We start from the raw sequence: 24,440 nt of genomic DNA on the forward strand, positions 1-24,440 counted from the left end.
ATTTAACATATCTCATTAAAAAATTCATTGAAGAGTTCAATTTTTAAAAGGACCAATGGAGGAGAACCACTTTTTTTTTTTTTCCTTCCTTCTTTCTTCCAGTAAAAGTGTCTTTTACTTCCAATAAAAAGCTTAGTGACTACATTTTGAAGCCATCAACAGAAGCAAGCTTTGAGTTAATGCTGTGCTCTTTCCTTTATCTCTAAAAATGTACCAAAACCTAACCAGCTTCTAAGACACTCCTGTGTTGTTTGCAGAACAACAAAAGCCACCTTATGGTCTATGCAAAGGAATAAAAATTGAGACCAACATCTGGTAAAAGCACAGAAAAAGTGAGTGGAGATTGAGTAGAGAATGTAGTCTTGGACTGGACTGATGTAGCAAATCAAAAAAAAAGGAAGCTCTGGGGAACAAAGAAAAGTAAATTGAAGGAAAGCTGACAGGAAAAATGCAAGGAGAGACAGGACTGGCTGAAGAAAGAAACTGAAGACAAATTTTAATGGTTAAGACCAGCAATATTTTAAAAATGAAGACTGAGACTGTCTACAGGAGGATGAGGAGATTGTCATTAGGAGACTATAAAGGACAGTGCTCGCAGAGGACTGGCAGAGTAGCCTTCATCCACCATGACACACTCTCTCTAAAGCTTGGAATAGAAAGCACTCCAGTCTTTCACCAGTTTTCCACTATCAGAAGTACCTGGGCACATGGACAACAAACTATGCCATTCTGCGTTATCACTGGTGTCGGTAAAAGGGACTGTATTCTCACAACACCATTGCTCAGAGTTCTAAGAGCTCAAGAGCTTTTGCAAAGGATTCAACTTTCCCAATTCTGTTGATAACCATTATGGTTTCAATACAGTAACACAAGAAGAAATTTACTTTGAGAACTGAACATTTTCTGAATTTTCTTGGTTTAGTTTTGATTTTTTTTAATTCCATTAATTTTCTAAGAAGAAAGTACATGGGACCTGTATCCACATTTTCCCCCACAAACAACATGAAATAATATTACTAAGGTTACTAAATCAACCACACAAAAGTTATGAAAATTAGAAACACTGTTGTCTGTAAAACAATTTACTCCCCTCGAGTCTGTTGTCTGTGAAACCATAATTCACTCCCCTCGAGTGTGTATGTTTTTATACAGTAATGAAATAAACATGTACTGCTTCTTCAAAGTTACCTTGCCTCATTCAGTGCACAGGATGAACATGCACAGAAGAGGATACAGAACCTGATGCAGTGAATGAGGCAGGGCTTGCAGAAAGAAAAGGGGTCAGGGGCTCTGTACTATGCCATAAAGGCTTTAATGGTTGAAGTCCTCCCTATTGTAGTGTCCACCATTGCTTTTACTGTCATGCACACCTTTTAACCCAAAATTTCCATAGTTTGTAATTAACTGTGAATTCCTCTTTTTCCCATCCACTCTGCAGATACATTCACAGATGTGTAGAGCACTCAGGACTGTTACTAAAAACCAATGGCAGTTGTAACTGTAGCAAATGTATTTACAAGAATGGTAGGAATTTCAAATTGGACACTTTTCATCTAGTCCTCTTTGTGCCTGTGTTCACTGTCTGTAAAAGTCTAGTTTCACATTAGGTAGTGTTTGATAAACTAATAACTATTTGTGAGGCATTCTGATCACTTAATGATAGCCACATTAGCAAAGTCCATACAGATGTTATCAGTCCTGTCTTCAGAGTTGAGTAATGCAGAGTAAATAAATAATGGGCTCATGCAGCAATCAATGAGAATGATAAATAAAAACCAAAATACTGAATTGTGTTAAGTGAGCTCCATTCATCCTGTGCACTGAATGAGACAGAGCTCCTGTAGAAAAAAAAAATAGTGATCATGTAGTTAAGACTATTAGAAACGCATGCTCAAAAAGGCACTTAGAAGCTCTTTGTTCCATAACCTTAATAATGTGGGATGTCTTTTACAGAAGGTGTTTAATATACTTGATTTAAGATCCTATGAAATCAAGTAAGTTCCTGCATTATCATGCAGCTGTGCTGAGATTGCATTACGTTTTAGTGTCTTTCAGAAGCAAAACTGGAGATCTCTTGTTAGTTTAAAACAGCATTGTAGATAGTACAAACATGGACAAAGACAGGAGAGTTTTGCTTAGCTTCTTATTTTTACTTTTTGCAAAATTTAGATGGATAAGGTGTATTTTGATGAAATGTTAACTATCACTAAATACAAATACATAAATTGAGCAACTGATGCTGATAACACACATTCAAATGTAAACAAACGAACAAAAGCTCCATGCTACCAATAGGCTCCTGCAATATTAAGGAAAGTTGTTATTAAAGAAATTTTGGTCGATTATTATCACTTGTGCAACATGGGCCAAAGATCATCCTTTCATAGGGATTTGTACAATATTTCAAGAAAGACATTTAAAAGTTACTAATGGCAGAAGAGCAAAATGGAGATTTTTTTTTTATAACTTCAAGTTATTTCAGAAAGGTTTTCCCTGCTTTTATAGAATTTCCTGGGTTAATTATTTTTACTTGTTTTAGAAGTAATTTTATGCAAAAGGGTGATACTACATATATTTGTTAGCACGTCCTTTGATACAGCCACCTTTGCACTGCATAGATTTTTAGGCAATCTTTTTGCCTAATTTGTACATACAGTAATTACATAATTGTTTAATTTTTTAAACCTTAAAGAGCCCTTTAAATATTTTTTAATGGGCGCTAATATAATAACCATCGAAAACACTCTTAGTTCACAGGTCGTGGTTTACTTTCATTACTAAATGGAGCATAGTTGATTAACTGCATAGATAATCTCCGCTAGGTTTTTATAAGCGGCATTAAATAGCGCTTCATAAAGCAGACGGAATTCCTAGAGAGCCCCTCGCTCTGTGTGCAGCTCAGCCCCTTCAGGTGACTTTTGGCAGAGCTCAGCAATGGCAACGTCCGCAAGTGGTATTTCTGTTCTCACCAGCAGGTGTTACTACAGTCAGTCTGAATTACTGCCGTTTTAGGAAAAGTGGCACAGAAAAGCAGCGTAATTAGCATTTTACAAGGGGAAAACAAAGTGAAACACTATTCTTTTTACTGCAAGAATGTGCAATGGAAGAAAAAAATCCCCTTTTCGCTGATCACCATTAAATACACCCAAAACGCACACAAGTAAACGAGATGAAGCGGCTGCCCGTGGGCGTGCAGGCTGCTCTGCCAGACAACCCGCGCAGCAACGGCGGTGCTGAAATGATGCGCTGTAAGAGCACACTACGGATGCATTTTTCCACAAGCTGCCCAAACCCATATATGCGCCAGGAAGAACCAGAAACGGAACGGAGACTGAGGTTTCGGCTGCAGCCCCCACCCCCGGGCCGGGCGGCAGCCGCGTCGCCCCCGCCCGGCCCGCGATGGCACATCGCTCGCCAGGGGATTACCCGGGGAAGGCGTCCCACTTTCGGCAGCCCGGGGGTCCCTGTAATCCCGTCCCCAGCCGCCCTGGCAAGGGGCGGCTCCCCCACCCTCCCTTCCCTCGTCGTGTAACACACCACCCCGGCCGCCTCACCGCCACGGGCCCCGCGGCCCGGGCTCCGGTACCGTCCGCGGGGGAACCTGAGGCCGCGGCCGCCCGCAGCTCCGCATCTGCCCCCGTTCCCCCGGCTCCGCCGGCCGGGAAAGTTGACTCCCCGCCGCGACACGGTCCCCGCCCACGCAAACCCACCCGCGGCGGCGTCCCTCTCCCCGGAACCACCCGCTGCCGGGGACTGCCCTCTCCCCGCACCCGAGGCAGCGCCGCGGCAGCGGCTCGCACTCGCGTCTCTGCAGCGGGACCCGCTGCGCAAAGCGGGTAGGGGACACGCAGCCGCCCCGCAGCGAGCCGAGCCGAGCCGAGCCATGCCGTGCTGTGCCGAGCCCTACCTGTGCAGCGCTGCCGCGCAGCCGGGCTGTCACCCCGCGGCGTCCCGCCTCGGCGGCGCGCACCTGGCACGGGCACGGCGCGGCCCGCTGCCCGCTTGACAGCCGCCCGCGCGCGGGGCCGCCGCGGCCGAGCGGGGAGCGGCGGCGGCTGATTGGACAGGGGTGATGTCACTCGTGCGCGCGCGCGAGCGCGCCGCTGAGGGGAGAGGTGAGGGAGGGCGGGGAGCGGCTGAGGGGAGAGGTGAGAGACTAGGTGAGGGCAGGGCGCTGCGGAAGAGCGGGGAGAGCCCTCGGGAGTGGGAGTGGGAGGGGAGGGAAGAAGGTGGTGACAGCAGAGCGGGGGGAGCTGGGCAGAGGAGTTGAGCCCGGCGCGGTGAGGAGCGAAGGGGTCCACCAGCCCCGGCTGCGGTGGGTGCACGGCCGCGGGGAGCGGGATGAGAGGCAGCGAGAGGGTCGCCCCGTCAAACTAGGAGCGCCGAGAGTGAGCAGTGACAAGGGCGCGAGGGCTTTTCAGCATCTCCCCATCCTCGTCCGTCCCACTCGCCGTGACACACGCCCGCAGGTGGAACAGCGCTCCGCGGGGTCCGGCGCCAACCGCGCTCACACTCACTCACTCACTCACTCACTCTGGCGGGCACAGGTGTGCGTGTTGCACATGCCCAAAGGGAGGTGAAGCCCGAGTGAAGGTGCTGCCCGTCCCAGGGCCGTGTCCCTCAGCTACACCTCCTGCAGCAGAAAAGAGGCGGCAGAGCAGACGGACCTCGAGGGTGCAGCTGCGCAAGAGGCGCGGTGCAGGGCTTGACGGAGAAATGTGCCCTGTAACGCCAGGTTCCAAATTTAAATTCATACCCTCTTGCCAAATTAGAAGAATAACTTTGAAACAACAGGATTTTTCTTAACCTTCTATTTCTTTCCTGGACTTCGCATCTTCTATGCAGGTTCATATTTCTTAATTCTTCATTACCACAAAGGCTAGATATTCATTTTTGAAGCCTCTGCCTCTCTCTTCAGCCCAAGTCCTGCGGTATTTTCCACTTTGTAAATTCCTACATAAATCAAAACTCCCAGAGGTAAATAAAATAGACAAAAGGACAGTGTGAATGCACAGGCAGGAAGGTACCCCATCCCAAAATAAGTATGGGGCTTGCTGTGTGCATGCTTGAAGGAGAGCAAACAGGACCGAAGTGGAGAAATGATCCACAGAGGAGTCACGAGCTGCCAAATTTCTGATGGCTGCTGCCAGAAGGGCTCGTGAAGGATGGAACATGGAACCTGCAAAACAACGAGACATGAGTTCCCACTGTACATGAAACACAACTCTTGGGGGAAACAGGGGCTGAAACTCTAACACTTCAGATTTAGAGAGGGTGACAGATAACACTTGGTCACTAGCTGGTAGAGCATGAATAACACTTGGTTAGGGTATGCCCCATGCATGCCAGTGAAGACCAAAGAGCAGAAAACTTCAGCTAGTCCAAAGCCCTCAGCCTGACAGCCTGAGGCTCCTTGTTGCTCCATAACTAATCCCTCCTCTTGGGAGTAACACCAAAGGGCATGCATTTCCCCTTACAAGAAATGGAGTCTCTGCAGTAGAGAAGTACTTTTTCTTTCAGCAACTTGAGGTAAGGAGGGGCAGGAGGAAATAAGACTGCTTCACTTGTGGCCATCATCTCACGAAGTTCTTGCATGTCTGAAAGGAAGTGAACTTGCTCCTCTAAAATGCGATATACCACTGACCTTACAAGTTTACAGCCTGCAGATTGCAGCAGATACTGTTGTGTCAATTACAGTGACATCACATTACCGCAACCATATGGGTTAGAAGCTTGTTGTTCAAGGATAAAAAAAAGTTCATAAAAAAAGCCCTAACAGATTCTCATTTAATCAATCCAGAGTTGGAGATTTAGGCTTGGGTTTTTAATTCCTGTATCTTAATCCAATACTGAGCATTGTATCTGTACACAAACACACAGAAGAGAAGAGCTGTCACTGTGGGTGTGCTCTCAAAGCAACAGGGGTGGAGACTGCATATCAGGAGGGAAACTGAGTGATACCAAAGGTGCAAAACAAATGGGAGATAAAGAATGAACAGCAGAGCATATTTGGGTAAAGAGGTTAAATCATACATATTGCCAAACAGTAGATAGTAATGGAACAGAAGGCATTTAAAATATTAGTGAGCTTTGAAACTCTGGCACAGACTTAGTCTGAACTGCGGTTTTCAGGCAACTGCTTCATTACAGCGAGGACCATAAAACCATTCCAGCCCTTGGCGGGGTTTAGAGCTGTCTTAGAACTGCACTGAATGGTGTTTGGTTCCAAAACTGCCTCAGGCTGCATTTTGCAGCTTGCAGCACTAAAGCACGGAAGTCAGCTTTAGGATGATTTACTGAAGGGAGTGCTGGGCTGCTCAGCGAGTCCCCTCAGATCTACAGCACAGGCAGCTATACAGTGCTGCAGTGTATTTAATGTTTAGGATACTCTCCAAAGGACGTTATTCCATCAGATTCAGTAATTCCAGTTTCAGATTTCATTGCCAGAAGTTAAGATGGCTGTCATGCGCTTTTTGAGGCAGGGGAATTTTGTACTTCAGTATACCAGTGGGTGTCTCTGCACAGCACAGAACATCCCTGTCTCTCCTTTTGCTTGATGCAAACATCCTTCGCTGGAGCCAGGGAGTTGGCAAAGCAAAACAGGAAGAGACAACGTGCAAAAAGCAGAAACATTGTGCATTCAACCCCCTGTGCATTTGTAATCATTAGCTGCCTGTTATTCCGTAACACTCTCTTCTTACCATCAGATTATATCTGTAGCTCATACACATACCTACATCCCTGGCGACCTGATTCCTGTGAGGAATTTGTTCCCTGGAAAGAGACACAAGTCATTTAGGATCCAACCATAAGGATGAAGGAGGCAGAGCTGCAGCCCGCAGCACTCACGGCGGAACAGCAACCACTGATCTCACTTCATATTTCCTACAACAAACACTCACAGCATCCACCATGGGAGAAAGGGAGGGGAGTGAGGGGGGCAGGGGAATATGGAGCGGGGACAACAGCTTTCTGTTATTAGAATAAAATGGAGACACAGGCCAGCATGAGCTTTGTGTACCCCTACCCAGTCTCAGTGATCTTTTAGAGGATTAATAAGATTAGAAGCCCCTATTGTTTTGCTAATGGCTGTTTATTTGAAAAATGGCTTTTCTTGTAAACATACAGAAATGACCATATGTTACTCCATACTTCAGTGCTGCTTTGGAATACTGCTGAAAGCAAAGAATGAAAATCATGCTACAATTGCAAGTTTGAAAAAACAAACAAACAAAAACCCAGTAAATTTGCCTTTCAAGTCTGCTGCTGTGGAGTCCTACCTGGTTGAGGTAATGCATTAACATAGCTTAAGACTACTCTTTCTATGAAAAATCTTGCTGCAGCTTATATTGCCATAAGAAAGCTAACAGTGCTAACAATCCATTTAAAAATCCATGGTTATTTGAATTCCAGAGGTACATCTGCAGAGATAATTTGAACTCTGACTGTATCCAAGCCCATCATCCATAGAGCTGACACATGAAAATTCCTTTTCATTGCCCCCAAATGATGCAAAATATTTCTCATGATATTAAAAAATTTCAAATGAAAGTAAGATCTTTAGAGTCAGACAACGCCAAGCTGAACACTACTCTTGTTGAATTCCAACATCTCCAAAGTGAATGAAACATGTCAGAAAGGTAATTTTAATTGTAAAGCTTAAAGCGCAGTGCATGGCAAGACTTAAGGCTGAAACGAGCCTCTGTATCTTTGTCTGTTGTGGTCAACGGCGCAGAGTCCAGTTGGAGGCCTGTATCTAGTGGAGTGCCTCAAGGGTCAATACTGGGACCAATTCTATTCAATATATTCATCAGTGACTTGGATGAGGGAATAGAGTGCACTGTCAGCAAGTTTGCTGATGACACCAAACTGGGAAGAGTGGCTGACACACCAGAAGGCTGTGCTGCTATCCAGAGAGACCTGCACCAGCTGGAGAGTTGGGCAGGGAAAAATTTAATGAAATATAACAAGGGCAAGTGTAGAGTCTTGCATCTGGGCAGGAACAGCCCCAGGTACTGGTATAAGTTGAGGAACGACCTATTAGAGAGTAGCGTAGGGGAAAGGGACCTGGGGGTCCTGGTGGACAGTAGGATGACCATGAGCCAGCATCTTCCAATTCCTAACATTCTGTGATTCTGTGATCTTGCAAGTCTGTTTTCAGTGTTTCTGGAAAAGCATTCAGACATTTTTAAGGGTGCAAAAGGACAAAATTAGGCAATTTTAGTGAGAAACGACTTTTCTAACTGTGTCTTTTAATGGGAATATTGTCCCACACACAGGAGGGAGCAGGAACTTGAGATCTGGCAAAAAAAGGTAGCTTGGGGCTCAGATAGATTTTTCTGTACAAACAAAAATATTCATATCTGACAAAGAACTGGACAGGGGAAAAACTAAGAGGAAGACAGAAGAGTACGTTTACACTTTGTTGATCACTGACTGGTACTGAGCTGTAGACAGCAGTCCAGAGCTTGCAGCTTTCTGCTTTTGGTTACTCTAAGTTACACTGAGGTTTGATTAATTCTTTGGTTTACTGATATTTCTACACCTGGGGAAGCTATTTCAATTTTCCTTAAGTATATAGGAAAATCTGCATAAACACTCTGCAAAAAAAGATACTGGTAATTACTGCAAGTCAACCTGCAACTCACTGAGTACGTAAGATGAACATATACAATATCGTTTAGTACACAAGGAAAATACATATGATCCGGCATGTGTGCAATATTTCTTTACATTTTTACAAATCAATTGATTCAGGTGTAATTTACAGCTAAAGAGGGGTAAATAAAAACTCATATTTTTTTGTTGTGCTAATGAATACAACTCCCAAGGGTTCTCTAGGGTTCCCTGGCTTTGAAACTTTTCTTCAAAAATATGGGTAGGAAAAGATTATAGTCTCTTCATTTCAGTATATGCAACTGAGGTACAAAGTGACTTGCGAAAATTCATAAGTGAATTGCAATTCCGTATTCTTTACAGGGAAGTGCAAAGACAGAGAAGGTTCCCCAAAATCAGGCTGTAGGCTGGAACTTCAAGCTGGGTGAGTGGAAAATAAAGAACATGTATCTTCTGTCTTTGGAAAAACAAAAAAAAAAACAACAAAAAAACCAAACACAACAACAAAAAAAACACCACAACCAAAAAAACCCACCAAAAACTGAAGTGGTTGCACAGTAACACATAGTATGTGAAAGTTATGAAGCTTAATATTCCTATATTACTAACTTGTTTTAAGCACCTTCTGCTATTTGAAATCATGCAGTTTAAAGCTCTTCCAAGAAAAGACACGGCTTTCAAAGAAAATTCCTTCATTCAAACCTCAGTAATAATGCACACATAATCTTTACTTTGGATTTTGCTGTTTTTTCAATATCATTTTTGGAGGGAATTATATAATGCATATTTGTGTGGTACTTTTTATTTGCTTTTTAAAAATAAAATATTAATTACATAGAAAAAACATTAATTCAAAGGAGAAGAGTTGCTGTATGATAGGGTTCAGCATATCTGTAGAGGCTATAATATGCTCCAGATTTCTGAAGATTATTCAACTATTCTTTATGATGTTTTAATAAGTTCTTTTAGAAGTAGCATTTCTGATGGGAGACTCTCAGTCGCATTAGGTATTAGGTACTTAGCATGAGCTATTGGATACTTTCCACTAAGGTGTCACAGACACCCTGGACTTCTAGCAACACTTATTTTTATGCTCACTAACCTGCACTAGTCATCACATATTAGCAGCTTGGGATTTAACCTTCTTTGTTTACTAAATCTTATCTGAAATCAGCCTGGCAGGACAAGGTACAGAACCTGATACAGCACCTGTCTGACTGTGGGAAGAAATGAGAGAAAGAGACCAGTTCTAAAAATTGTATGGCTACTGCCATCTGTGCTGTTAGTTGCCATCAAGGCCAGTAATGGGTGGTTTGCTTGTTACTGCTGTTGTCTTCGGCTGGGAATATTGACATGTCCATGTCAAGGCTGGAGTACTGCAGTGCTTGCAAAGCCATTCTGAGAAGATCTCACCATTCAAACATATATAAAACAACCACAATATCAGCTTGATGGTGAAGGGGAGGATAAGTTTACTGCTTGCTAGCACAACCATAACACATTTGCCTGCTGATCATCAATACAGGAGATGAGGTGTATCAAAATGATGTACTGGTGCTAAGGAATTTGGAACAGCATCAAAATACGTCCCCGAAGACTACCATCATCAATTGTTTTTAACTCCTATTTCATGACCAGAACAACCCAACTTAGGCGTCACATTTTCTCTGTATCTTTTGTTTTCTTAACAATCTCTCTCAGGTGACCTAACCCCAGCTTTATCAGATTCATCAATTGTACTACATCTAGCACAGTTTTTGTTTCCTTCTGTCCTGATTAGTTTGTACATCGTGTGAATGTCTTGGCAAGCCTTTATGTGAGTGATGTACATTCTCCAAAACATGCTTGAGTCCTACAGCTACAATGTAAGGGATATGGGCATTTATCACATACCTACTAGTGCTAATGACAAGGGTAAAAGCCTGAAACCTCTGTAGCTGGAGTCTTTGTGTTCACCTCGCCTTGGCTGCCTCTGTATATGGGTAGATACAGAAGTACATACATAAGTGTGTGCATGCCCCTGTGAACAAATGAATTTAAAATTAACTTCAGCAGGAACAAAATAGTGAAAAGGACTATGTCCTAATTTTCATCCCATAGAGTCTTTCCTTTTAAAGCTAAAAAAAGTTATTAATCTTCTCAGAAATGTATGGCTACACTTAATTTGAAGAATTCTCATGGGACTGACACAAATTAGTAGCTCACCATATGAGATCATCTAATAAAAGACTAATCTTTAAACTACAAAGAGCAGGAACTTCCACTTCAAAACATTATACTTTTTCCTTCATGCTTTTTCAAGCAAGGTGTTTTCCTTCTAAAAGGATACAGAAGTAAAGAAATTGAGATGTGACAAAGTGCATGCTTTAAAAGGCTCATGTATTTTACAGTTTCCTCTACCTTCTTTAATATTTTTAATACATTTTATGCATAATTTTTCTGAATTTATTTTAATTATGTTAGCTGTGGATTAGAAGAGATTACCAATGAGAAAGATTCTGAAAAATACATTCTTAAGCTTTTGATTATGTGAAAGTTTAATCAACATTCATGAAGTTATTTGCAAAACTACAATCATAATTATTGTGGTGTGTTCTGCATAATGTGTTCCAAATTTGCAGATTTGAAATATTTTAATGTTAGGAACCCTGTTAAAATATTTTCCCATTTCCAGCAGTAGAAGATGGAGTTTCAGGATTTTCACCAGGAAACCCAACACATCTGTCAGCAGCCAGTGGTGCACCCCTGCAGCAAAGAGGGCCAACAACACCTGGGGCTGTGTTAGGAGGAGCGTTGCCAGCAGGGTGAGGGAGATGCTCCTCAGCACTGGTGAGACACGTCTGGAGTGCTGGGCCCAGTTGCAGGGCTCTCCAGAGTAAGAGAGACATGGACATACTGGAGCAAGTCTTGTGAAAGACAATGAAGATGATTAAGGGACTGAAGCATCTGACCTAAGAGAGGGCTCACTCCAGCTCTGAGAGCTGGACTGTTTTAGGCTGGAGAAGAGAAGGCTCAGGGGAGTCTTATAAATATGTTCAAACACCTGATGGGGGCTGAGTAAGGAAGACCGAGATGGACTCTTCTCAGTGGTGCCTGAGGACAGGATGAGAAGCAATGGGCACACATTAAATTACAGGTTAATTCAATTTAAGCATTAGAAAACCTTTTTTACTGTGGGAGTGGTCAAACACTAGGGCAGGTTGTCCAGAGAGGTTGTGGAGGCTCCATCGTTGGAGATACTTAAAAACTGCCAGGACATGTCCCTCAGCAACCTTCTGTAGCTGACCCTGTTTGAACATGACAGTTGGACTAGATGATTTCCAGAAATGCTTTCCAACTTCATGCATTCTGTGATTCTGTGATCAGTATATTATCCTGTATGTATTTTATGCAGAAAGTTCCAGCTTTTAAAATATAATGAATACAATTTTGCAGTCTCTACATATTCAGGACATGAGACTTTTCCACATAATTTCAAGATGTGGCTCATACAGTATGTTCAATATAGATATGAACTTTTTCTTAACACAGCGTCATTTTAAAATAAATATATGCATGTGTACACATGTGTATGTATAATATAATGAAACATCAAAGACATTCCTTATTTTTCAAAAGGAATAAAAATTTGATATAGGTTAAATACATCCATAAGTGTTTGCAGAACTGAGGATTTTAATTTCTTTTTAGGTATTATAATGCATTCATTACAGATACTGTAATATTTCTACAGATTGCATTACTTAATCTTTCTCTGAAATACACCCTATTTTCTGAGTGGAATATGTCATGACAAGCAACTCTAACCTACAAAAACTGCACAATTAATTTCAGAAGCAAGCAGAAAAATAATTCATTTATGCACACAGCCACACACACTATTTCAAGTGCTTAGGCATTAGTCATGTTCTTGATCTTCCCCTTTTGCAGAGTGCATGATGCTAGAATCTTTTAATCATTCACTAAATGTATATATTACGAAGTCTAGTTCTCTGCCACTCAAAAGGATCCACATGATCTCTTACAGTCTCTTGTTCCTTCTAGAAGTCTTTAGTTTCTGCTAATATCATATTTGCTTAATGTAAAAACTATCTGGGTCTCATCTTCTGAATAGATCACTAACATGAGTTCTCATAAAGTTAAGCAATATGGATTATAGGCACATCGAGTTTCAGCACGGTGATTTCTTACCTCCATTCTTTAGGATTCAGAGTAAAATCAGTATTTATCATTTTTGACTGACAGAATTTCTTTCCTTAAGGTGAATCTTTCCGGGGGCTCTAGGAATGACAGCCTTATTTATCTACCACTCAACTTTTTAATCCTTTTTGATAAAAGTTATGCTTTTCTACTTACACTATACATGTTTTCCCTCACACTGTCCACATGATCATTTGAAGAGCTCTGAGCCTGTTGGCTGAATTTGAAGTACTGACGTGTCAGAGCTAAATGCTTATGCATTTAGTGAAAGTAGGGCAGAGTAGAACTATTTCATTTGATTTAAGGAAAAGCTGCATTCTGTTAAAGACCTATGGTCTGCTTGAAAGGAGTGTACCTATAGAAATCCCAAATTCAACGTAAACTGCTCCTAGGATAACCTATTAAACTTATCCACAAGAAAAACCTGTCTCCAGTGCTATTGGATTAGTGCAGTACTAATTCAAAACTGAGATTTTTCATGAAGTAAACCACAGGGAAACAGCCTAGTTTTAGGCTGTCCAGTCTGCTCAATACATAAACCACGCTGAATTAGTGTCTGAGATTTGCTCCAGCACTACCTGATTTTGTTCTTACACATTGGTACTTGCATGCTTTTCTTCTTGATTAACAGTTAACTCAGACAGATGAAAGCCAATAAACACAACCAAAATAAAAACTCTAAGAGAAATGCAGTATTATCTATATAACATTTCATTTAATGTTAACAAGGCTATAAAAATAAGTGAATTCAGAAATTACAGCTCCAGTGAGGCTGGTATTTGTTTCTTGGTGGTTTGGTGATTTTTGTGTTTCACAGATGTTATACCTCAGGGGGGAAAAAAAACCCCAACAATTACAGTTTACAATTAATGCCTCTGTAGTTTCTAACATTGTAGTGACTAATCACAACACGCTGCATCATTACACTGCAGTACACACAGTTCCTCTGTTAAAAGGGTAGTTTAGAAAGAGAAATTTAAGTTCAGCCTAATATCCATCTGTTTTTATTAACCAGTGGCATTCTAATGGAAAATACAGAAACTGTTCGGAACAACAACTAGAATTTGAAGGTCTTTGTCCTGGATGAATGACATAATTTATTCTTCATCATATTTCTCCCATTAAATCTTCATTTATTTTCCACATAACTTCAGTTAGAGACTCTTAATCCTGCTGGGATTTAAAAGCTAAATGTTACTGGGTTGCAGACTGCATTTCAGAAAACACACACTTCCTAGAAGAAACATAAAAGCTGGGGAATTTAGATTATTGGAAGTTATGAGTTTGGACAATATGGGTCTTATCTGAAATGACAGTTAGGAGGCACTTAAGTCCTTGTGTTAACCTACTTGTCTGTTTCTCAGGAGATACGTCAAGACCAAATTGTATCAGACCAGTCTAATCTCCTCATACGACAGCCTAACCCATTTTATGGACAGATAAAAGGCAGTAGATGTCAAATACTAGGAATTTTTTAAGGTTTCTCATAACGGACTCTAAGCAAATTGTGGAAGATGGTTTAGATAGAAATGCTATTGCCTGGCTACAAAACCAGTTGGGAAAGCCTGTTCAGGGTAATTAGCACTGACTCAAGAGTCAAAATGGAGAGGTGTGCTGAGAGATGTTTGTTAAGGGTCTTGTCCTGGCATAGTATTGTTTAATATTTGCATTGTTGAGAGGAGTGGTGAAAGAGACTATATGGCCTACTAAATTCAAGTGTCATCTGGTTGGTAGGGAGCTCACTTGCCAGAGGACAGCTTTTAGTTCAAAGTGGAGTCCTGACAGGCGGAGATTCAATCTGATAAAAGTAGTGCACTGCAGGAAAGGATCTGTGGGTTATCCAAGATGATTGCCAAGCATAGGCAAATAGTGTCATATTGCTGCAAGAAAATAAAACATAGAACTGGGACTTAAAAACAGCAGCATGAAGTGGCAGAACATATGAGCCAGTCCTTCCATCTTACTTAGGTCTGGTAAGGCCTTATTACAGTCCTGTGTCTGGTTTTGGACGTGGCAGCAAATGAATGTGGAGCAGTTGGACAGAACTGAAATATGCTCAGAAGAGTCACTGTGCTAAATGGAAAAATGAGACAAAATGAAATTGTTTAGCCTAGAGAACAGGGGATTAGCTGGTGACATGACAACAGTCTGTTAAGTAAAAGGTGGAAGAGAAGGGGGTTCACCTGTTGTTCAAGCTTGTAGTAGAGAAGACAACAAGTAATGGCTGTAGATTACAGCAAGGAAGCTTCAGTTTAGATATTAGTGGTTTGAAGTGTCCAATTTAGGAGCTTTGTAAAAGCAAGAATAATCTCACTGAATGATCTTGCCTCAGGAACTGGGCTGTACTGGGTGATCTCTTTAAAGCTCCTTCAGCCCTGTCATTGATTGTCTTATTGATGTCTAAATCTCAACTAGACTGTTTCCTGTAGCAAAAGCTTCATGCAATAGCAAATCTGAGTCCTGAATATATTCAGTACCTTTTTTTAGGTTATCCAGACCATAGCAGTAGTGTATTCTGAAGCTGTAAAATATTGTTTTGCCCATATCAGTCTGCATTAAATGAATTATGATGGGAACATCTGCTGCTCTTCATAAGAAGATATTGCAACACAGGCAGTGGTTACTTCATTTATTGCCCTGCCTGGGACCTGCTCAGCCGTAGCATAACCTGTCAGTTATGAAACAGAGAGAAATGCTGAAAATGCCAAGGCAGTGGCCAGATTCACCTCACCTACCTTTCTATGACTCCAGTATAAACATCTATAAATGCACCACTCATGCTTAGTTCTGTTCATGGTGAACAGAAAAAACTAGGCAATTTTAGGATGCAATTCATTTGTCTTATTTTAGATGTCTTATTAGGGTGAGATGAACAGAAGTGCTTATTTTTCTCCATTGACTAGATGCAGACTAGATGAGTAGCTCAGATGGGGGAATCTGCATGGCAAATATCCTCATTTCTAAGATAAATTCTATCTGGTATGTTGATTTCAGAATCCAACAGTATCCACATAACAATATTAGATGTACAACAGTGCTGACTGGCAGCTGTTTGAAATAAAAGGTAATAGGGAGAAGACCTCACCCCACCTCTCAATTTACTGCTGCAGCTGTTAACAGCAGATAAAGCCAGGAGGTAGAGATTATAAATGAAGTTGAAATGACTGACCCCATAAGAAAGAGGTCATGCAAATTATGTTAAAACCAGAGAATTAATATGTAAAATAGGGCAAATATCTTTCAGCCAAAGAGTTTATTGATTGAAACTACTGTGTACATGACTGCACTGGTGTTTATTTTTAATTAGAATGACTACTGTTATTGAAAATAATAGAATTTCTTCTTTTGAGCCCTCCGGTCAGGGTCATGCTATGTCTGGAGTTATATATTTATTGCCAGATTATTATATTTTTGATCATTTAAAAAATATTTTAAAAGGGAGGAGCACTTCACCTCACTTTTAGCCCTTAGATTTTTGTTGGAAAATGGCTGTCTTTCCTATTTCAGTGTTTTCAGTAAAACAGCATTTTACAGTTGAGAAAACAGCAGAATGTACTCTTTACCATCAGCCTTTGGGTTTTAACCTTGCATTCCTCTACAAGATCAGATAGTTTTCTTTTCCTCTGGACTCAACAACTGTGTTAAATAAAATAAAATCAAAGTCTTATCAAACATACAGGTTTTTACCAGTGTCTCCCTTGAAGGGCCAGGCATCCTGACTGGCTCTGTAATCATTGGCTCTTCTACCTTGCCCATCTTCCCTCTTCTCACCTCTTCCCTTTTCAGCATTTGCCCCCATTATATTTCTTTATATTTCTTATATGTTCTGGAATTGCCTGAGACAGTCAGATCCCATGCAACGGCCACAGTGTATGTACCCAGTTTAGCAGAAGCATTTAATTGCCAAGTTGCCTTCTGAACTTTGCTTTCCACAGTGCTGAAGTCACTCTCAGACAGTCACTTTCCCAAGTGCATACAGGATTAATGGTTGGTTGATTGCTTGAGGATCCAGAATATAGAAGACAATCAAAATGGACAAAGACCATCCTCCAGACTTTTTTTGCCCCACACACCCCTGAAAACATACACAGCATCGGACTGTACTTCTTTAAGCTTTCTAGAAAAATCCATCAGGTTTTGCAGGAAATAGTTTGCAAATAAAACAGAATAAGTGTCCTGATGAAGTAAGTAGGGATTGCAAGAAGATTTCTGAGAATTCAATGTATGTTACTCAGATACACTGGAGCCCTGAAAAATCAGGCTGAAGAACCTTTCTCTGAAAAACGGAGGTTATGCAGCAGTCCCTAGAGCTTCATTGTAAATATTTTTAGATAGCTCCTTGGCACTTGCATTGAGATGGGAAAAGATTGTGTGGAGAAAGAGTTATTAGTTAATTCCACTCCTTTTGTAACAGCTACAAAACTTTACTGTTCTTGAGCATGAAATTTTGAATCCCAAACAAATTTGCATGGATTTTCCAAGGTAAAACCCCATAGTGTTGCTCAAGTGGGAAACAAAGTAAAACTACTGTGCCTTGTAAAAAATATTAGACTTTTCTTGCACTGTGGAGTGTTTGTAAATCTGGCACACACTGCTATTGCATTGTGACTCGATTATTACATGCCTGCATTCGCTAAACATCAACAGCTTATTTTAAACAGTGATACACTGAATGTGGCTTTGCTGAAATGCACCATAAATGAAACTGTTACATTTCACTAAAGTAAACTGCTAGGCACTGACATTCAGACATTCCTAGAGAAATCTGTTAATTTCTAAATCACTCCCATGTCGTCGTCATGCAGAAAGATTGGAAAGACCCTCACACACAAAGCTGCCATCACTGATGAGGTCAATTAAACTACTTACATGTTGAAATTTGCTGGATCAAGTTCTTAATTTCCCACTTAGCATTTTAAATACCATAGGAAAAAATGATTCATCAATATTTTATGTGCATATTTACTTATTTTTCAGTGACCTCCAGATAACTGGGATGCTCCAGGCTGCAGTCACTGAAATTGCATTATAAATAAACGACATAGACACAAAAAGCCAAATGCACAGGTGGGTAAATAAGCAGATTCCGGAATGCCACACAATTGCTCTCTGGATTTAACACTGTGAATGACAACGCATCCCCTTACTACAATTTAAATTGTCGTCTTAAAAAGAAGCAGGTGTTCCCAGCTAGAGAACCCAAATACCTGTGTGGTATTCCATAATGCCGTAGAAATACAAACCAAACAAATCAAAGATCAGAGAACAGACTGTGTGCAAATCAGAAGGGAGTGCAAAAGCCACAGCTTATCTGCCCAGTGCCTGGCGTAGCTTAGAGCAACATGCACGTTGTCCACGTGTTGATGAGTGAGGATTGCCTCAGAAGCAGGTGCTGAAGATCCTGGCTATGGCTGGGCTGCTCCTGGTCTGGCCTTTGGCTGCAGGACCAGTGGTGGAGAACTCCAACACAGCCTGTGACTGGCCCTAAAGCAGCCATAGATCAGGGCCAATGGTGATGAGTGAGATCACGTGTTGTTTTTCCGTCCAGTTTCTGTTTTCAAGCAGAATCTGAAAATCAGCTGTCCAGTGAAGTCCAAGCACTTTTAAATGCGTGAGGATAGGTTTCAGACGTCAGTGGTGACACCATCATGCTTTTAAGTGACACTTTCCAGCAGACCTGGTAATCTCTGCAAAATGCTGCAGCTGTCTCCTTCTGTGTAGGAACCTGACATGAGTAAAGCAAAAAAGATGGAATTGCCAGTAATAACTGCATAGCAAATGAGAATTTTAATGCCATATATAAAGAAAGAAAGAAAAAAAAAAAAACCACAAGACCAGAAAAAGCCACTGTTAGGTAATTAAAGGGAAAAAAAAAAAAAAGAAAAGAATCCAACGAGCTAGCAGTCTGGCAGCATTCTTTTTTGTGCTCTGTACTGATTTTCAGCTCACAGATGCTAAACCCCAGCTGCGCACACCTTATGTGGCAGCCCACATGCTATTCCTGCAGCTTTCCAGGGGCCACACTTGGTGAGCTGACCTTAAAGAGAAATACTGGGGAAGGAATGCAATGTTTCCTGCTTGACCAAGAGGAAGATAAAACAGCTGAAAATGGTTTAAGGCTTTAATGTATCCCAAATAGGAATTTCTAGCCAGCCATCTGCTGGAAAGAACAGGTGGTCTGATTGCACCACAGGTTAAACATTGCTAAAGCTGTTGAGCCTTCTACTGCTCTGCTGCTGGAACTAAGAAAAGGAAATCTGATCTCTGCAGCATTGCTGCTCCTTATGCAAAGGAGCTTTTAACACGTGTTGTGAATAGAGTGACTTTTTTATCAGTGCCTTATACTTTGCATTAGGAGATTTTGTTCAACTTGCATACAGTTTTTCCAAACTAGTTTTTTCTTCAGGCATATGACTTGACATTTTTCATGCCCAAATACCCAGAATATAGTCTTCAGTGAATTCTTAAGACACTGGTGTTTCTTTTTAGGAAACCCTAGGACTTCATTCTTTGAACAAGGACTTGTCATTTGACAGAGGGGTAGTTTTTATACTGTTACTTCTGTAATTTTGGCTCAAACTCAGGCAAACTGGCTGCCCAAGTGAGTAAAGACTGCTGCTGTTTTACAGGTTAAAGTATAATGAGTCAGGGTGCAGTAAGCATGACTGAGACTCTCAGAGTACATTCAGGCAAAAATAAAATTAAATGTGCCTGATCTCTGGTACAGAGAGCAGCTGGCCTGGCATTGCTTATAGCATCATTATATTCTCTTTCTCCTCACAGCAGGAGGGCCTCACTGCCTCTGCCTGCTGGGAAAGATCCCTGGCTGTGCCAGTTTTTGAATGGTGCTAGTGAACTGTTTGTCAGAATGCTTGTTAGCCTGGATGAAAACTGCGCCATCACCCACACAGACACGTGAGTGTCAGTGCCCTGGAACTGTTTAATTTACTGGTACAGCTTTGACCTCAGAGCTCCTGATCCCGTGTGTCATCCTCACATGCTTCTTACTCTTGCTGTTCCTAAACAAGCATGAGTTGTGTGAGCAACATACAGAGAGTATATGTCGGCCCATACTTCCCAGTGGCAAGCAGACTTTCATTGAAACAGCTTATTTTGTCCAATCTCAGGAAACCCCTCTGCTCACTTAGGGGTCCTGGCATTGTGCTGGAAGCACCCAGACTTGATACGTGCTAGGTTTGGTGTGCTGAGCAAGGGGGTACTGGACCACACAGGGCAAGGGAAGACACTGGAGAACCACCACTTAAAGCTGCTGGAGAAACTGAGAGTCCTCGAGCAGGTGAAACAACACCAGGCGGACACAACAGGTTGAGGCTCTGTGAGCAGCATTCCCTATTAAATAGTGCCAGCCCGTGCCCCAAGTAGCTCTGTGATGCCACTCTGCATGCTACTCAGCATATATATGCTTGCTGAGATACCATCTTGGAGGAGAAAATCTGTGGCCATGCTGCCAAACACTAGTATAATCCATGCATTTAAAGGGCAAATTAAGCTTGAGCAGAAAAGTTTGATTTTACCGCTCTGTAGCTTTTTAGCATTTGTCTTTCCAACATTAATAATGTACTTTTAAAACAGATTTTCTGCCTTAGTTGCAATTTAGGTTAAAATGCATTAATATGTATTTATCCTTTGTCAGTACAGGGATGCCATGAGCATCCTGGATACCATGGCTAAACCGGAATACTCTAGGAAATATGGTTAAGAAATAAAAAATTTAGCTAACAATATTTGCAGTTAAGTAGTTTAAGCCCTTTGCTTGTTTGTTTCAGATAAAATTGCCATAGACCATCCTTCTAGCAGAATTCTTAGAGGATGGCACATACTTTTGCATTGCTTTGTTTGTACCTGCAAATATTACCAATTTATAGCCATAGTAATTAGCTGATTAGTATGCTATATTACCTTAATATTACTGCATATTACCTTAATAACGGAACAATTAGTTTAGAACAAAGACAGGCTACTGTTGATTAGAAATATACCCAATGCTCATATCTGAGAGCTCTCCAGTAGGAAACAGAGCACGTATTCTATATTTAGGACCACACATAGTGGAAGAATTTGATGAACTGTCTCATGATAAAATTAAGGACTCAAGGCGCTTTGAGTTGTAATAAATTGCCTTCAGAAAGGTTACTTGAACCCTTGTGTTGGCTTAGGGATTAGCATCTGTGCAAATTCAAAACTGAGAAAGTCAGTGTTGGTTTTATCAGCTAAGGAACTCATCCTCCAACAGGCTCTCCTGCTTTTTTTGGTAGGGAGGTTGTGTCAAATTAGTTCAAAACTTCAAGAAGTTTTAGAGATGGAAATACAAGTGATAACCTCTAATCTCAAATGTGCCCAGAAAACACAAATGAGGTTTGGACCTCTTTAAAATATTAATTAAATCAGGTATAATATAAACTAATAAATGTACTCTAACCTTTGCTTTGCAGTAGGAATATATGAGATGTTCACAGATAATAGGTCAGACAGGGAGACTTAAAAGGAGAAAACTTTTAAATACAGAGCTTACATTACATTTTATTTATTCATCAGACCCCTATTTGCTGTTATAAGATTTGGAGACACAATATGTACTCATTCTGTCATGACAGTATAAAACTCTTATTGTTTGACATCAATCATAAGTGTATATTAAATAAAAAGCCAACACAAGATTAAAAATAGGATAAAAATCAGGATGATTACATTTCTTGTCACATCTGGCATTCAGTAATTATTTCAGTGTCTCAAAAAGCAAGCAACCAATTCCATAAGAAATGGATTATCCATGCACGTATCATGGGGCACATCCAGATACTTCCCTCATAATAAAAACTGTTCCCTTATCTCCCAAGAACACACTAGATTCTCCATGACTCCAAATGCTTGCTGGTGTATTTGAGAGTCAGATACAGCGATGAAATCACAGCGCCGCTGTGAGGGTGCAGGTTTGCATCACTAGCAGACACGACCACCCTCTCCTGAGCTTTATTTTCCTCAACCTTTTGGACACATTGGTCAGTATGCAATGTGGACAGTCATCCAGCTAAGGCAGGTTTGGCTGGCAGTCAAACAGCCTGTGATGCTTCGGCTCATATGATGCAAGTACTGGGCTTGGAGAATTACACGATTCAAGGATGGAAAAATAATGGCCACAATTAAGATTAAAATTCAAAATGAACTGTGACCACATGCTCATTAAGGGAGCAATTAGAGAAACTGTGTGGCTTTGCATGACTGTTTATTTGTGAGAAATGCTCCCAATAAATATCAGAGATTAGTAATATAACTGGTAACCATTCAAACCAATTATAGCTACATTAAAAAGAGGGATTTTTTTCAAATGGTCTGTCCCGCATTAAAAACAGATTTTTTATTTCTCTGAAGTGTCTGCCCCTTTTTTCAGGACATGATTGATTTTCCAGCTCCACAAATCCCTTATCCAGGTGCTGTTCACTACCTTCTTGTCCCAACTCTCCATGTGGCCTGGGCCATACATAACTGTTTCTGTGCATTGCTGAGCACTTCAGTGCCTCTTAAGATCTTACACGTCTATTCTTTATACCAACAGGAGCATGGAAAGTCTCTGCAGGTGCAGATTGATGGGAAATCAAAGGGTTAATATGCACTGTGAGTTCTGGGTTGTAGGAGGGTGGGGAGAAACTGTATCTCGGATTTCAGGTTGCCTACAAGGATAAGATGAGTGTGCACAGGGGCATTTTGGAGACAGTCCAGACTCCAGGCTCTCTGGGGTCCAGATAGCTAAACGTAGACAGGATGATGGAGTCACAGCAGATTCACAGCTTTTATGGAAAAGAACCGATACTCTCAGCAACAGGCCATGTCTCTTACCGTCTGCACCACTGTACAGTATTGCAATATTTTTAAGTCCACAAAAGAGAATAATTTTGGGCTCTAGTTTTCTTTGTTTCCACACAAAGAGAAAGCAAAGAAATATCTGGAAATAGAGTGGTTTTAAACATTCTCCCTGGTTGCTTCTGAAGTTGTATAGGGAGGTCAATATCCATCAAATATTCATGAACAGCTCTGCAGGTCAGTAAAGGGGAGACAAAATGGGCTCAAAAACAGGTTGGGAAAGGTGTCTGCACATAGAACTGAATCCCATGTAATTAAAGGATCTGATGATCGTTTTTCCAGTTTTTCTTATGAGAGAAGCCTTCTACTAGAGTAGAATTATGTCCAGCACAACTTATTCCTTTTATCTAGGGAGCTGGCAGGGGGAGAGGACAGAGGCTCTTCAGACTGTGGAAGTTGAATTTAATAGGATTCACAGAAGAGATTTAAGGAGCTAATCATCCTTATAGCTGCTCAAGTCCAATTTTTATCCCCCAAAGCTACTAAATTTTTAAGCATGTATTTTTGGCAGCTCTCTCCATCAAATATCTCCCCTTGGAGCAAATTGAATTCTGTAGGCTGCATTACATAAATGAGCTGCTTTGCCATCTCTGTAACTCCTAAATGCCAATGAGACATATAACTAGGTATTCCCTTATCTCAGCAGGCTGACCTAGTCCTAGCCTTCCACTTAACAAAGCCAGAGGAGGACAGGCATTCAGCATAGGTCATGGTGGCATGCAGCACTGCAGCACCTAGTGCCAGGATCCAGAGTCAGAACTGGCTGCACTAGGTGCCCAAAAAGTCCTATCCAAATATGAGGGAGGCTCCGTTGTCTACACCAGGATTTAAAGCAATTGGCACTTTCACCCTCTGCCAGCCAAAGTAAATCCCATATATGGCAGCATGTTTCATATTCCGTACATATATCTACATACATATATATTTCCATATAGAGGAAAAAGGGTGGCAAAATGCAGACCAAGCCAAGGATTCATTTGCATATATGTATCCCTTCCTGGATTGCCCCTAGGATGGGTTCAGCATCATTTAAATGGAGTGGAGTATGAGCAATAGTGTCGATGATTTGGAGGGAGATATTTAGGCATTACTTGGGCACCTCTTATGTCCCATAGACCCCTAATCTCGTTGGCACAATGCTTGTCAAGAGGGCTGCCAAGTGCTTTAAACAGGCAGCAGAGTTAAATAACAACTGTGTTTTTTGAGGTTTTTATCAGTTCACTACAGATGGGAGAGATACGTATCTCTGCTTTCCTTGAGCTCCCAAAACTCCTGTCTTCTTTAAAGAAACACGTCTCATACAAGTCTGCTATCTCCAAAGCACATCCTCCTTAAAATATCTTAGCCTAATAAATGTGAGGACACCTGGTTTGATTACCATCCTTTCTGAGAAACAGGGAATGTCTCACTTCACAGCTGTCCCTTTCAAAAGGAGTGTGTGTCTTGCCCCTGTATGGCAGAGGAGGTTCATTCGTCGGTGGCTGGGCTTGCAGCCCTGCACTGGGAGATGGCCAAGACTGGTCTGAGCCACACAGCCGTGCTGCTGGGGAAAGGCAGGCTTGATAAAGTTTTCTCATAATCTCATGTTTTCTGCAGCATGCTGGAAAATAAGCAGGGTTGAAATCAGGCAGATCAAGGGCTGAGCTTCCACCTTCCAAGGGCTGAGTTGCCACCGCCGTTTTCACTAAGTCCAACAAAGCTGAGGGCAGCCTGCACACAGATGTTAGTTTCCTTCCATCTGCTCT

At 41.5% G+C, this 24,440-nt stretch overlaps 1 protein-coding gene across 1 annotated transcript in view; it reads right to left on the bottom strand.

Moving 5' to 3' along the window:
* Positions 1 to 4,142, bottom strand: part of CNTN1 (contactin 1) — a 253,374-nt gene extending 249,232 nt beyond the window's left edge. Inside the window, exon 1 of the mRNA XM_065048651.1 lies at positions 3,908 to 4,142. The gene's annotated coding sequence lies outside the window, so the exon portion shown is untranslated. The remainder of the gene's footprint in view (positions 1 to 3,907) is intronic.
* Between the last annotated feature and the right edge of the window lie 20,298 nt (positions 4,143 to 24,440).

Source organism: Columba livia, chromosome 1 (assembly GCF_036013475.1).
Source record: "Columba livia isolate bColLiv1 breed racing homer chromosome 1, bColLiv1.pat.W.v2, whole genome shotgun sequence".
Lineage (NCBI taxonomy): Eukaryota > Metazoa > Chordata > Aves > Columbiformes > Columbidae > Columba > Columba livia.